This window comes from Leiobunum rupestre, chromosome 2, assembly GCF_980474605.1.
Source record: "Leiobunum rupestre chromosome 2, qqLeiRupe1.1.hap1, whole genome shotgun sequence".
NCBI lineage: Eukaryota > Metazoa > Arthropoda > Arachnida > Opiliones > Sclerosomatidae > Leiobunum > Leiobunum rupestre.
The window spans coordinates 78696334-78711193 of record NC_143385.1 but is presented as its reverse complement, the minus strand read 5'-3'; the positions used below and the strand labels follow the sequence as shown (position 1 = coordinate 78711193).

At 37.7% G+C, this 14860-nt stretch overlaps 10 non-coding genes across 10 annotated transcripts; all 10 read right to left on the bottom strand.

Moving 5' to 3' along the window:
• Positions 1-1229: 1229 nt before the first annotated feature.
• TRNAL-CAG (transfer RNA leucine (anticodon CAG)) lies at positions 1230-1311 on the bottom strand. Its single transcript has one exon. It is a non-coding gene; the product is annotated as a tRNA-Leu (tRNA).
• A 94-nt stretch (positions 1312-1405) lies between these two features.
• On the bottom strand, positions 1406-1487 carry TRNAL-CAG (transfer RNA leucine (anticodon CAG)). The gene has a single exon. It is a non-coding gene; the product is annotated as a tRNA-Leu (tRNA).
• Positions 1488-1580: 93 nt separating this feature from the next.
• TRNAL-CAG (transfer RNA leucine (anticodon CAG)) lies at positions 1581-1662 on the bottom strand. The gene has a single exon. It is a non-coding gene; the product is annotated as a tRNA-Leu (tRNA).
• Positions 1663-1929: 267 nt separating this feature from the next.
• TRNAL-CAG (transfer RNA leucine (anticodon CAG)) lies at positions 1930-2011 on the bottom strand. The gene has a single exon. It is a non-coding gene; the product is annotated as a tRNA-Leu (tRNA).
• A 93-nt stretch (positions 2012-2104) lies between these two features.
• TRNAL-CAG (transfer RNA leucine (anticodon CAG)) lies at positions 2105-2186 on the bottom strand. Its single transcript has one exon. It is a non-coding gene; the product is annotated as a tRNA-Leu (tRNA).
• A 94-nt stretch (positions 2187-2280) lies between these two features.
• TRNAL-CAG (transfer RNA leucine (anticodon CAG)) lies at positions 2281-2362 on the bottom strand. Its single transcript has one exon. It is a non-coding gene; the product is annotated as a tRNA-Leu (tRNA).
• Positions 2363-2455: 93 nt separating this feature from the next.
• Positions 2456-2537, bottom strand: TRNAL-CAG (transfer RNA leucine (anticodon CAG)). Its single transcript has one exon. It is a non-coding gene; the product is annotated as a tRNA-Leu (tRNA).
• Positions 2538-2804: 267 nt separating this feature from the next.
• Positions 2805-2886, bottom strand: TRNAL-CAG (transfer RNA leucine (anticodon CAG)). Its single transcript has one exon. It is a non-coding gene; the product is annotated as a tRNA-Leu (tRNA).
• Positions 2887-2979: 93 nt separating this feature from the next.
• TRNAL-CAG (transfer RNA leucine (anticodon CAG)) lies at positions 2980-3061 on the bottom strand. Its single transcript has one exon. It is a non-coding gene; the product is annotated as a tRNA-Leu (tRNA).
• A 620-nt stretch (positions 3062-3681) lies between these two features.
• TRNAL-CAG (transfer RNA leucine (anticodon CAG)) lies at positions 3682-3763 on the bottom strand. The gene has a single exon. It is a non-coding gene; the product is annotated as a tRNA-Leu (tRNA).
• Between the last annotated feature and the right edge of the window lie 11097 nt (positions 3764-14860).

Sequence of the window (14860 nt, the reverse complement as noted above, 5' to 3'; positions counted from 1 at the left end):
CTGCTTCTCGCACTTGAAGCATTTGAAATCCGGACAATTGCGATAAATATGGTCAGGAGAATAACATTTATTACATATTTTCAACTGAGAATCATGTCGGACAGCGTAAAACTTCTCCCGACCAACAGCATCGGCAACTCGTAAACGATATGGTAATGATGACAGACTCTCAGGTAAGGTAACACGAACGGTACGAAGTCCGCAATAGAATGATGCCTTTCGATGCCAAACAAGCGGACCCTTGATTTCACAGCCAAGCGACGTTAATTTGGATAAAATGGCTTCATCAGTCACAAACTCAGGTAAGTCCGAAAAGGCGACAGTCACCGTCTTCGCAGAAACGCTTGAAATTTCATATATCTCACCGTCAATATCCAAGCCCGAATCAATAACGCCCTCGACATCGGCCAAAGTCTTCAAGGTGAGAATGTAACCACCCTCATCACAGACAACTAAAGCAGATGCACAATCGAGACCAAAGTTCGCAATCACCGCCGTAGACACAACTTCAAAACTTGGGAGATTTCGTTTAAAATCAATAAAAACCGATCTCTTGAATGCGTCCATCCTGGGTAGAAACACCCAGGAGGGATTACCAAATTAATAAATTAACAACTATAGATTTAAATGCACGAATAATAACCGAAAGAAAAATAAATTGGTAAAATACCCCGCTTAGGCTTAGCGCGACGAAAACACGGAGCACAAAATCGAACGACCTGCACTCTCCAAAAGCTCGAACGCAACTCCAATACCAGCGCCATAGACCACTCGGCCACACTGCCTTCGTGTAGGTTTATATTTAATAAAATATCATCTAAATGCTGTAAAAAGGTTTTCCCTTTCCCCACAAAACATAACTCCTGCAAAATTAAATACTGAGAGCGGTGGGATTCGATTCCGCGCCACTGAATAGACTGGTGCCTGAAACTAGCGCCATAGACCACACGGCTACACTGCCTTCGTGTAGGTTTATATTTCCTAAAATATCAGCTTAATGCTGTAAAAATGTTTTCCCTTGTCCCCAAAAACAACTTCTAAAAATCGTACACTGAAAGCGGCGGGATTCGAAACCGCGCCCCCCCGTAGAGACTGGTGACTGAAACCAGCGCCATAGACCACTCGGCCACACTGCCTTCGACTAGGTTTATATTTCCTAAAATATAAGCTAAATGCTGTAAAAATGTTTTCCCTTGTCCCCAAAAACATAACTTCTAAAAATTGAATACTAACAGCGGCGGGATTCGAACCCGCGCCCCCGAAGAGATTGGTGCCTGAAGCCAGCGCCATAGACCACTCGGCCACACTGCCTTCTTCTAGATTTATATTTGCTAAAATATAAGCTTAATGCTGTAAAAATGTTTTCCCTAGTCCCCAAAAACATAACTTCTGTAAAATTGAATACTGACAACGGCGGGATTCGAACCCGCGCCCCCGATGAGACTGGTGGCTGAAACCAACGCCATAGACCACTCGGCCACACTGCCTTCGTATAGGTTTATATTTGGTAAAATATCAGCTTAAAACTGTAAATAGGTTTTCCCCTGCCCCAAAAACATAAGTCCTGCAAAATCGAATACTGACAGCGGTGGGATTCGAACCCACGCCCCCGAAGAGACTGGTGCCTGAGACCAACGCCCTAGACCACTCGGCCACACTGCCTTCGTGTTGGTTTATATTTGCTAAAATATCAGATTAGTGCTGTAAATAGGTTTTCCCTTGCCCCCAAAAATGTAACTCCTGCAAAATTGAATACTGTCAGCGGTGGGATTCGAACCTGCGCCCCCGAAGATACTTTTGCCTGAAACCAGTGCCGTAGACCACTCGGCCACACTGCCTTCGTGTAGGTTTATATTTCCTAAAATATCAGCTAAATGCTGTAAAAATGTTTTCCCTTGTCCCCAAAAACAACTTCTAAAAATCGAATACTGACAGCGGCGGGATTCGAACCCGCGCCCCCGTATAGACTGGTGCCTGAAACCAGCGCCATAGACCACTCGGCCACACTACCTTCGCCCAGTTTTATATTTCCTAAAATATAAGCTAAATGCTGTAAAAATGTTTTCCCTTGTCCCCAAAAACATAACTTCTAAAAATTGAATACTAACAGCGGCGGGATTCGAACCCGCGCCCCCGAAGAGATTGGTGCCTGAAGCCAGCGCCATAGACCACTCGGCCACACTGCCTTCGTCTAGGTTTATATTTGCTAAAATATAAGCTTAATGCTGTAAAAATGTTTTCCCTAGTCCCCAAAAACATAACTTCTGTAAAATTGAATACTGACAACGGCGGGATTCGAACCCGCGCCCCCGATGAGACTGGTGGCTGAAACCAACGCCATAGACCACTCGGCCACACTGCCATCGTATAGGTTTATATTTGGTAAAATATCAGCTTAAAACTGTAAATAGGTTTTCCCCTGCCCCAAAAACATAAGTCCTGCAAAATCGAATACTGACAGCGGTGGGATTCGAACCCACGCCCCCGAAGAGACTGGTGCCTGAGACCAACGCCCTAGACCACTCGGCCACACTGCCTTCGTGTTGGTTTATATTTGCTAAAATATCAGATTAGTGCTGTAAATAGGTTTTCCCTTGCCCCCAAAAATGTAACTCCTGCAAAATTGAATACTGTCAGCGGTGGGATTCGGACCTGCGCCCCCGAAGATACTTTTGCCTGAAACCAGTGCCGTAGACCACTCGGCCACACTGCCTTCGTGTAGGTTTATATTTCCTAAAATATCAGCTAAATGCTGTAAAAATGTTTTCCCTTGTCCCCAAAAACAACTTCTAAAAATCGAATACTGACAGCGGCGGGATTCGAACCCGCGCCCCCGTATAGACTGGTGCCTGAAACCAGCGCCATAGACCACTCGGCCACACTACCTTCGCCCAGGTTTATATTTCCTAAAATATAAGCTAAATGCTGTAAAAATGTTTTCCCTTGTCCCCAAAAACATAACTTCTAAAAATTGAATACGGACAGCGGCGGGATTCGAACCCGCGCCCCCGAAGAGATTGGTGTCTGAAACCAGCGCCATAGACCACTAGGCCACACTGCCTTCATCTAGGTTTATATTTGCTAAAATATCAGCTTAGTGCTGTAAATAGGTTTTCCCTTGCCCCCAAAAATGTAACTCCTGCAAAATTGAATACTGTCAGCGGTGGGATTCGAACCTGCGCCCCCGAAGAGACTTTTGCCTGAAACCAGTGCCGTAGACCACTCGGCTACACTGCCTTCGTGTAGGTGTATATTTCCTAAAATATCAGCTAAATGCTGCAAAAATGTTTTCCCTTGTCCCCAAAAACATAACTCCAGCGAAATTGAATACTGAAAGCGGCGGGATTCGAACCCGCGCCCGCGAAAAGACTTTTGCCTGATACCAGCGCCATAGACCACTCGGCCACACTGCCTTCGTGTATGTTTATATTTAATAAAATATCATCTAAATGCTGTAAAAAGGTTTTCCCTTACCCCCAAAACATAACTCCTGCTAAATTAAATACTGAGAGCGGCAGGATTCGAACCCGCGCCCCCGTAGAGACTGGTGCCTGAAACCAGCGCCATAGACCACTCGGCCACACTGCCTTCGTCTAGGTTTATATTTGGTAAAATATCAGCTTAAAACTGTAAATAGGTTTTCCCCTGCCCCAAAAACATAAGTCCTGCAAAATCGAATACTGACAGCGGCGGGATTCGAACCCAGGCCCCCGAAGAGACTGGTGCCTGAAACCAGCGCCATAGACCACTCGGCCACACTGCCTTCGTCTAAGTTTATATTTGCTAAAATATCAGCTTAGTGCTGTAAATAGGTTTTCCCTTGCCCCCAAAAATGTAACTCCTGCAAAATTGAATACTGACAGCGGTGGGATTCGAACCCGCGCCCCCAAAGAGACTGGGGCCTGAAACCAGTGCCATAGACCACTCGGCCACACTGTCTTCGTTTAGGTTTATATTTAATAAAATATCATCCTAATCCTGTAAAAAGGTTTTCCCTTACCCCCAAAAACATAACTCGGAATTCCTACAACTTTTATCCAATGGATAAGGCCTACTGTATCCCAATGACGATTGTTTATTTGAAGAAAATAGATTTCGTTTACTAGTGAATAAATGCATTTCTTTATCATTTATATTTTTAAACAATTATTTATATGAATAATATTTCGCTGTTCATAAAGAAAATGTTGTTTATATGTTTTAGGGTTTATGTTTTTTAAGAAATAGTTATTCACGGAAGAAACGTCTAAAGCAGCTTTTTTTATTTTAACGAACTCAAACCTTCAAAAACGTATATTAAGTATAAATATATCCAAATCTTAAATAAACAATAGGCGAATTCATTTACGAAAAAAATTCACGACTGGATAAATTTAAAACAATTTGAAATTTTTTATTGTTAATGTATTATCTACATATACGAAAGAAAAAACGGTATCGCTTTTGTTTACTTTTTTCCAAATCGAGAACACTTTTTTAAGAGACCCGATCTCCATTTCGGGATAATTTGAGACCGCGGTCGGTTAGTAGTATGACCATTTGAAATATAATTCCCTGAACGTTTTCTTTTACATCTTAGAGCACCACGGATACCACTATAGTATCTCGAATATTTTATATACACAAAAACTGTCTTAGTTTTTTTTGGTTGAACGTTTTAGGGCCCCAAGTACCCAAAAAGACCCACGAACTAAATACATACAGTGACAACGAAGGAGCAATATCCTGATGAAATTGATGTACGATTTGCCTTTCTATTTTCAAAAGCATGAGGGATAGAGAGTGTCCACCTTATGGGTTCCATTGGCCCAAATTGTGAAAGCGACTACGAAGTGTTCATGCGGAGAATATCTCCTATCGTTTGATGTACCACTTTCATATTTATCTTTTTGGGTGCGATAGCAGCCAATGCCCAATTTATGGACGAGGAAGATTGGTACGTTCTATTTTGATAGATGCAAACATGCGGATCTACTTCGCAGTGGCGTAGCTAAGGTAAGTGTTACCCAATACGAGAATTTAGAGTGTCACTCTTGCACATTGAGCGAGGTATGATTTTATTCTGTCGTCAGATGCTTTATGATGTTAACACCCAGGGCAGTCCGCATCCCCGCACCCCGTAGCGACGCCACTGCTTCTTCGAAGGTATCGAGCCCCAAATCGCCCAGCAAATGGAATGTCACTCGTAGCGAGTAATGGAAATCGCGTTAAGGGCGTGGACAAGCGCTTCTAAAATACCATTAAGAGGTCGCTATGTAGTTAAAATCTGTTACGCACAAAGCTACGAGACTTTAAGTCTAAGGGGAAACGAACACTACCCGACTCTCTTTAAGCTAGTGCTCCGCAGATCCGGCTCCGAGGATGTGTCGGAGCTAGTGGTCGGAATTTCTCTAACTTTTGTACATCAGATAAGGCTTACAAATATCGATATTTATTTATTCATATAAAGAAACGTTGATATTTTTCTTTATGAATAAAATTATCTGTAAGCAAATTTAACTTTCATACACTTATTCATTTAAATAATATTTATCTCTATATTAATAAAAAGTTGTTTGTTTCTCTTACATTTTCTATTTTTGAATAAAGAATTTTTCTTTGTTTGAAGGACGTAAACAATGTTTTACAATGTTTTAAGAATTGGTGAAATTCAACCGTTAAAAAAATATTGTGCTTTTAGATGTTAAATAAATAGTAGAAATAGATCTTTGTTCATATACTCTGAAAACTACCGATAAAATAAAATTTGAACAAAATCTCACGTTTTTTAAACTAATCGATATCTACGTGTGTGTGTTAAAAAAATATATTTTATTTTGTATATAATTAACCGTTTTCGAATGGTACTTCGAAATCGTGATGTAAATTTCGGCTTAGCGCGTACCTAACATAAAACCTGTTTAAATTTAAACGCAATCATGGCTGAAGGCCCACAAACCGCTTCAAGTAAAATACCGCAGTCGCGAAGCGTTGTTTGGAATCATTACCGCCGCTCTGTTGAAACATCGGCGGATGGTATTTCTAAGCAGGTTGCAAGTTGCTTATATTGCCAGAAGTATGTAAAGATGGTATATGTTTATTTAAACTTCCACCACTCTTACGCGCCCACTTTCTTTTAACAGCACCTCCTATACCCAAGGTTCACGTGCAAATATAAGTACTGGAAACTTGTGGTACCATATTGAGAAGAAACATCCAGACAAACTATCATCGAATAGAGCGTCCGGTTCGGTGAGTCATGGTTAAATTGTTATAAGAGGTTACAGTGGCGGACTGGGTCCAATATTTTAGTTTAACAGGACATTAAGGGGCCCAGCCTTAACAACTATAACGCTATCATGTTTAGGAGGCCTACTTCATGAACGGTCCACGGGGCCCACCTGCCATCGGGCAGGTTCTTTCTATGGCGAGTCCGCCACTGAAAGGTTACTGCCTGAGGCTTATTGTCACTATTGTTCATAAGCTTACCAACCGGTGACAATTGTTTTAAATAAATGTAAATGTAAAACAATAAATTATAATTAGAAAATGTGCCACGTGTACGTTAGCATTATGCATTTGCAGGCGCGTAGGAACGTTGTGAATTAAGGGGGGTACAGCTAGTTATTTTAGTTAGGCGCCCCCCCCCCCTCACCATCCAGCTATTAGCGCTCCTCTTAGCACAATTTGGATCCCTTTTTGAGCCCATTTGGCGCCCCTGTCCAGTTTCAAGGAGGGTACATTTTACGACTGTACCCCCCCCTGTTCCTACGCAACTGTGCCTTTGCAATGTATACTGTACAAAGGACGTCCTGATTAGAAATCGCTCCTACTTTCACTATGAATTTCTCGAAATTACCCATCTTTAAACAACTTTAATAAATACCTTAAGAACTACACTACGCATAACTGACCGCGACAGAGAAACATAGACAGTGGTAGACTGGGTGTAATATTATTGGTTGCCGCTATCATGTTTAACGTTGCCCAGTTCATGAACGGTCCATGGGGCCCACCAGCCATTGGGCAGTTCACTCTAAGACCAGTCCGCCATTGACCATGAAGTGTTGTAACTGTATATTTAAGGGTACCGGTAATATTTATGATTCCATACTTTAATTCATGTTTTACCGGAATCAGTAATTTTTCTGACCTACGCTTTAAAACTGAAAAACGAACTGTTCTGATTAAACTATATTTAGTAAATTTGGAAGAGTTAAAAAGCCGAGAAAAATATTTTTATTGCTAATTTTAAAATAAAATGTCTTATGGCTTATGCTAGATAAATTCGAAGTACATTGATGATGCCCGAATGAAGATGTATAAGTGGATAGTATCTTGTGATAAACCATTCGCTATCGCTGAGGACCAAACTTTCCAGGCGTTTTTGCGCTCTGTTAATCCTCACTGCACAATTATAGCCGACCATCTTATACAAAGTGCTAAAACTATCAAGACAGAACTTCTAAAATTGTATAGAGATGAAGAGCTTAAAGTATCCGATAGTTTTCAGGTAAGTTATTTCTACATTTTCTCTAACTATAGGTTTCAAGTCCTACTCAAACATTCATTGAAGTTCTAGTTAATTAGTTCCAAGTCCAGTTAGACCATTAAGACACATTCGAGTACAAAATTTTATCGAGTCTAGGTCGAGTCCTACAGTAAGACTCGTACATTTAGGTTCAAGCATAAGTAACATAATAAAATAAGTATGCCAGTGAACGATGTCGGTTAATGATAATCGGTTGCGGGGTGATTGCGTAATCGGAGTATTCTAAAGCGGAAATTCGTCGAAAAGGGTAAATTTACGGCAATATGTACGAACTTGGATCCAGGTGCGTGCCAACTTTTTACGAGAGTGGGGGCAAAAACAAGATGTCTAAGCCTAAATATAGAAAAAAAACCAACTGTTATATATATTACTATATATAGTCAGCTAAAAGTAGCGGGGGCAAGTCGCCTAAGCTGCCCCCGTGCTTGGCACGTGCCTGCTTGGATCGCAACAATCCAATTCGAACAGATCTATTTTCAAAAACCAGAATAAAGTTTAAAATGTGTTCCAACTCGCGGAGAGTTGTCAGTCCTTATTTTGTAATGATTTATATGGTCATTGCCGAGACGTACTATCATTAAAAAAATTATCAATGGGTGAATAGGGAGTGGCATACTTATTGTAATTATGTTACTTATGGTTCATGTTAAATTCGAAACAATTTCTAAATTGCAGTATTTATTTCTATTTTGGTTTGGGAGACCCCTTAAATCTCAATTTAATTGTTTTATGTTTTATTTGGTTCTCTAAATACAACAGAATGTTTCAAGTCAGCTAGCATTAACTATGGATTGCTGGACATCACCTAATCGCATTCCATTTGTCGGAGTAACAGTGCATTGGATTAATGAAGTTTGGGTGATGAATAGTGTACTTCTGGGATTTGTTCATTTTCCAATACGGCATACGGGCCAAAATATATGCGAAAAAATATTAGCAATAATTAACGCCATGAAAACAAGAAAGGTAAAAATAAGGGCCGTGCAGAGGTGGGCAGGGGGGGGGGGTGAAATCCCTAGGGCTCGGCGAAAAAGGGCCCACAAGGGACTGAAAGGGGGCTGCAGACGTAAGGGCACACTGAAAAACCTCGAGGGGGGTGCAAATCAGAGGCCTAGGAAAAACATTCAGGGCTGGGGAGGGGGGTTGCGAATTAGAGGCTTTCGAATACATTTTCTGGGCTCGACGGGTGGGTGCAAATCAAAGGACCCACCAGTATCTTTTTTCCCCGGGCCCCAATAAACCTCTGTACGGCCCTGGTAATATTGTACTGTTTAAAAAATCTAACTAAAATCATAAGTAATACAATAAACATAAGTATGACACCACGTTTTTGGTTAATGATGGTCTGTCTGAAGTTTCGAAAGAGGAAACGCTCCTTTTCATAATATATCCGTTGACAAAATAGCGGCCATTTTTCGATGGTTATTAATACGAGCAAAAACGCGTTGGTTTCAAATTTATAAATATTAGGCGAAGGTTTATAATAGTTATTTATATCTTCCAATTAAATAATTTTGATTATTTCCTCAAAGTAGGCGTTATTTACACTTTTGAAAGCATTTCCGTTTTCAATGGGCCTTGATTTGATTTCTTGGGCATCGTAACATGGAAGTTTTCAAAATCTAAGAAAATTCGCGGAAATTTGTTACGCCTTATTCGTGAAATTTAGTTGTCGTGAGGCGAATCGACGCTTGCGAATAAAATTTAATATAACCAAAGCTACGGCAAAAATTAAATTCGTCTCGTAACTATCGAAAAGTCGCTAAATGGGAACTAGGCTTTAGTCGTTACTCACGCGATGCTTTACGTTGCCATTGGTGAAACATACTATCATTAAGAATTGAATGATTGGGATTGTTATACTTATGCTAAAACTGATTAAATACTCTTCAAATAGTTTCATAACTGCGCTGTAACTGCTAAAGCTTATTTGCAGGTCTAAGGAAGTAGTATACTATGAGTAATTGAGTTTTAGTGTCTGGGTACATAATGAATCTAATCAACTAAACGAAAATTAGTTATACCCAACTTAGCTTAGTCAAACAGTCACTAAAATTTCAAAGGCATTGAGCTTCAAGTATTTCATATAATATTTCCATGCACATATTAGATTTTGGCGATAACCATGGACAATGCGTCAAACAATGACACATTCACCAAGGAACTTGCACAAAGAAATACCAGTTTAAAATTAAGATTTAACAAAGAAAATCGAATTCGATGTGCTGCACACGTTATTCATCTCTCGGTATGCGCTATTTTAGGAAATCTTAAATCAACACCTAACCACGATAACGAAGAGGATTATGGACCAGATGATGAAGAAATTAGTAATGTTGAAACCAACACGATTGGTGGAACTGTAGCAAAGGTAATTTTCTTTTGTACGTTTTTAGATATGGAGCTATTTCAACGGTTATATTTTGACCACTTAATCATGAGTAAATCTATGCAGCTTTAGGCTTTGACAGAGGCATAGTGAGGGGGGGGCGGGGGGCATCCGCCAGGGGCGCCGTTGGTCAGGAGGCGCCTAAAGGGCGCCCAAAGTATTAGAACGAATATTGGACTTATTTTAAAGTTACTGTTAGGGCAGGAGAGGGCGCAAATTTTAGAGTTTTGCCCTGGGCGCCAAATAACCTCACTATGCCACTGGGCTTGGTGCAGCCTCATGAGTAAGTGGTCAAACTATGATTTTTGAAATGCATGTAGCTCTCTGATAGGTACGAATTGAGGCAACGACGTAAAATTTACTTAGTTTATTGGAGGCCAACCTAGCTGCAGCCCTAGAACTTTGTTATCACTTACCATAATGGTAGGAAGCGGTAATTTATTCATTGAACATTCGCGTTTTTACTAAATATATTCAATGTGAATCTGAATACCAAAAAGCGCTAGTCCTGGACACCTAAAGCTTGGTTTCCACCAACGCGCGTAAGAGCTCGTCATAATGTTAATTTTTTGTCGCGCGTAAAAACGTTTACATGTTTCAAAGTTGAGTGTCGCTTTTTGACGCGCACTGGTGGAAACCAAGCTTAAGATTTAATGCGAATAGAACCTCAGGTGTTTGGTGTGGAAGACCAACACTTGCAAGTTAACGTTGACCGCTTCCTTCTATGGCTTTATATTTCTTTTTGGCGCTAGTGAGCCAATTCTTTGCTTGAATTATGATAGGTCTTACATAAAGAACGCCTTGAGGAAGTTGAGGCTATATTCCCTTTAAGTTCTTAATTCGAACTTCATTGTTCTAGCTTCGCTACCAGATACACTAAGTGACTTTAAGTTGTTGTCTCTAGTTGTAGACCAACCCAGGTGGAGCCAAATGTAGAAAACTTTGAAACTAATTTTTACGGGACGTTCACTATTTGGCTTCATCACAATTTAACTAGGTTAAACATGTTTCAGATTCGAGCCGTAGTCTTAAAAATTAGAGTTTCTAACCTAAAAGAAGAAATGTTCCGTGAACTAAACCTTAGTAATGGTTTGGGCGATGTTAAAGTAGTACTCGACGTCAAAACCCACTGGAATTCGACGTATTCAATGCTAGAAAGAGCACTACGTTTGAAAACTGTAATTCAGTAATTTTTTGGCTTATTGATTGTCATTGAAAATTTTGTTTAAAGTTTTTTCTATTTAAGTCTTTTCAGACAATTATAAGAACTGATCTCGATTTTCAAAGTTTCCATATCACCGAAGCAGAATGGGAAAACATTGAAAGTTTTGTAAACGTCTTAAAAGTGCGAAAAATCTTTTTTTTAATTCGGAAATAGTTAATTAAAACGTTTTTGATTAAAAGAATTTCAGCATAGCCACTAAAAGAATTTCTGCTGCAAAGAATCCTACCATTTCTCTTGTATTACCAACATATCAATGGCTATTAACAACAATTGCTAAAGCGATTGAAGAAAGTGATGGACCTCTTAAAGAAGCCTACAATTTAGGTCAAAGGAAACTTTTACATTACGAAGAAATTTCAAATACCGCTGCGACGTGCATAGCCGTTGGTGAGATGAAGTTTATATATAAGTAACATAATAACAAAAGTATGACAATTAACGAGATTAACAACGGAACTGATTTTTATCGTTATTTCGCAATCAAGAGGTTTTATTAGCACAGGGCCCTCAGTAGAAGGAAAGTGAGGGTGTGGCATCGATCCCGGGTTCGGGTTTGGGTTCGGGATCGAAATCCGGGATTTAAGGGATGAAATGGGGGTAAAATCATCGAAAAGTCAATGTATTTAGGGTATTTCTCGCGACGATTTGTTTTCCCGTATATCAACATATTGTGTCCAGGCCAACTTGTTCATTTATCTATGCTTATCTCGAAAGATACTTGAACGTATATCTTATCAAGTTTTATCGTACGGAATAAGTTGAAATGATGTAAAAATTGATAACCTAGGCGACGCGTGCGCAGATTACCCCGGGGGACGCGGTTAATTTGAATTGAAGTGTTTTGACGTCATGGAATATTCGTTGTTAAAGTAGAATGGAAATATTTTTAAACTTCATTTTAATATCATTGTAGTATGCTTGACACTTGAACCAATCTCACGAGTATTTCTTAAAACGAATATCTCGATCGCGTTTTATCGTACGAAATAAGTAGAAATTATGTAAGTTGTATGATACTTGATAACCTAGGCAGGAAGATAGCGCGCGCGTGCGTGGATTACCTGGGAGGCGTGGATTACCTGGGAGGCGCGGATTGCCCGGGCGCGCGGTTAATTTGAATTTAAAACATGGATTCCCTCTCCGAAATAATTCATGTACCCAAAATTGGACCGCAAGTTTTTTTCTTTTAGGGGAATCTCTATGGGAGTTTAACATTACAATAAAGCTAATAGGTCCAGTTTGGGGTACTTTTGGTCCGAAATGGGATACATAGGGCCGAAAATGGTGACTTTGGTCGTTTTAAGGGTACTTTTTTTCTATTTTGGTCCATTTTTGGGTACATCAGAAAAGCAGTTGGAAAAACGAAGAGCCTTATTTTTTTTTCCCACCCATCTCCAAACTCCAAAAATTTATTGCTTTAATTTATTTATCGCTTCCGTAGGTATAAAATAAGATAAAAACCACTTACCTATATTTTAATTACGGTAAATTAAAAATACTTAATTAGTGTACTAAGTTACGTTTAAAAGAACCTTTTGTAACAATTCCAATATGTAAATATAGGTATAAGGATTGAAAAAATACTTAAAGTGGTTTTACTGATAAACTCTAAAGGAATTTAACTTTAAATGGTATCTTAGATTATTGTTTTTAATTTTATTCAAGTTGAAAACGTATTAAGAGTCCTTCAAAGTACTATAAAAGGATTTTATTTACGAACTTAATTCATATTTTCTTCAAACTTTCAATTCGCTTTTATTACTATTTAAATACGGTAAAATATAATTCTTATACACAAATATAGTCAGAAAGATACTATAAAACACTAAAATTAAAATTAAATTAAATTTGTGTGGATAAGATTTGTAAATATCATTTTGAAACTAATAACTTTCACGCTTTATTTAAGTCAAGCCAATAAAAACAATTACCTATATTTTAAATACGGTAAAATATAAATACATTTCCGATATGTAAATAGGTAGAATAACACTATGAAAAGTTCCTTTTTCTTCTTTTAATACGACAACACACAACTCTGATACGCAAATATATAAAGAAAATATAAAAAAAAATTTACTCTACGTTCGATACGTTAAAATACATTTCCGATACACAAATATAGATAAAGAAATACTATAAAATGTAAAAAGGAAGAAAAATACTACACATTAACCATTATGAATTTAAGCTTACAACATCCTTCACGTATAGAGCATAACATATATGTTCAGAGTTAACTTGTTTCCTCGTTATCTTTATCGCATGTGTTTTAAATAGCGTATGGAATAAGTTAAGAATGTACTGAAATGGTGTATGTTTAAACCTCGTAGAATAAAGAGTAAAACATATGTTCAGAGTCGGCTTGATTACTAAAGCGAATAACACAGAGACGTTTCCGGTGTAGTCACGTAGGAAGAAAAATACTACAACACTCTCTATACTCTACATTCAACACGTTAAAATATACTTCCGAAATGCCAATATAGGTAGTAAAATACTACAAAATCTCTATACTTTACCTTCAATACGTTAAATTACATTCCAATATGTAAATATAGGAGGAAAATACTACAAAAGCCTCTTTTCTTGGCGTTCAATATGTTAAAATAGATTTCTGAAATGCAAATGTAGGTAGTAAATACTGCAAAATCTCTATACTCTACCTTCAATACGTTAAATTACATTCCAATATGTAAATATAGGTAGTAAATACTACAAAAGCCTCTTTTCTTGGCGTTCAATATGTTAAAATAGATTTCTGAAATGCAAATATAGGTAGTAAATACTACAAAAGCCTCTTTTCTTGGCGTTCAATATGTTAAAATAGATTTCTGAAATGCAAATATAGGTAGTAATTACTACAATTTAAAAAACGTTGGTAAAAAGAATATCATTTTAACTTATTTAATTGTGTTTTTTACCCAACCAAGCATTTATTTGAATAAAAGTGGTATTTATTTAAATAACCAATAGTTAAATAAAAATTGTTAAATGTTTAAATAATCGAAAGTGAACAAGCCTATTTTTTAAATAAAACAAACAGACTTTAGAGTTGATAAGATTTGTAAATATCATTTGAAACTAATAATTTTCACGCTTTATTTAAGTCAAGCAATTACATTTTTAAAAATGAAAGAAGTTAAACAATATAAAAATTTGTAAATATTGTAAATATTTTTAGGTAATAAAGAAATTAAGAAATGTTTTAATGAAAATATCTTTCATTTTCTACTACATTTTTAAAAATGAAAGAAGTTTAACAATATAATTATTCTAATATAATTTCAAAATCAGGTATTATTTAAAGTACAAATGCATAATTTAGTGAAGCAATTCTTATTTAAATACTTTTATTTAATTAATTTGTGTATCTGAAATGTATTTATTGAAAAATAAGTGGGTTTTACTATTTATCACGGTTTTTTATATATATACATATATATTGGAATTGTTACAAAAGGTTCTTTTAAACGTAACTTAGTACATTAATTTATTTTGGAAGTTCAAAACGTATTAAGAGCCCTTCAGAGTACTATAAAAGGATTTCATTTACAAACTAAATTAATATTTTCTTCAAACTTTCAATTCGTTATAATTTGAATTTAAATGAAAACATCATGGATTATAGGTGCGTAATCTACTATTAGACCGAACTAAGTGAGGGTGTGGCATCGATCCCGGGTTCGGGTTTGGGTTCGGGATCGAAATCCGG